The sequence below is a fragment of the Penaeus monodon genome, chromosome 21, assembly GCF_015228065.2.
Source record: "Penaeus monodon isolate SGIC_2016 chromosome 21, NSTDA_Pmon_1, whole genome shotgun sequence".
Classification (NCBI taxonomy): Eukaryota; Metazoa; Arthropoda; class Malacostraca; order Decapoda; family Penaeidae; genus Penaeus; species Penaeus monodon.
In genome coordinates, this window is record NC_051406.1 from 11,797,139 (window position 1) to 11,797,448 (window position 310).

Consider the following 310-nt stretch of genomic DNA (forward strand, 5'->3'; position numbering starts at 1 on the left):
AGGACACCTTGGAACAGATTGATTTATAATAAGGAAGTATTTTGGCTAATATTTTTTTTTATACAATTTTCTTTCAGCGAATATTGGTGAAATTTCTCTGGTTTTAAGATTCACTTAACATATGGAGTAGTTCACTGTTATTTCAGCAACTTTGAAAGGATAATTTCAGAAATACTATTTCATTATCTTATCTTCCTAACGCACGATTAAATTTTGCATGCAGCTTATATACTGTGTTTGGAAGAGACGTTATGCTATTATATGATACCAAGTAATTATGCATGGCTCAGAACCCGTAGTGACAATTTTA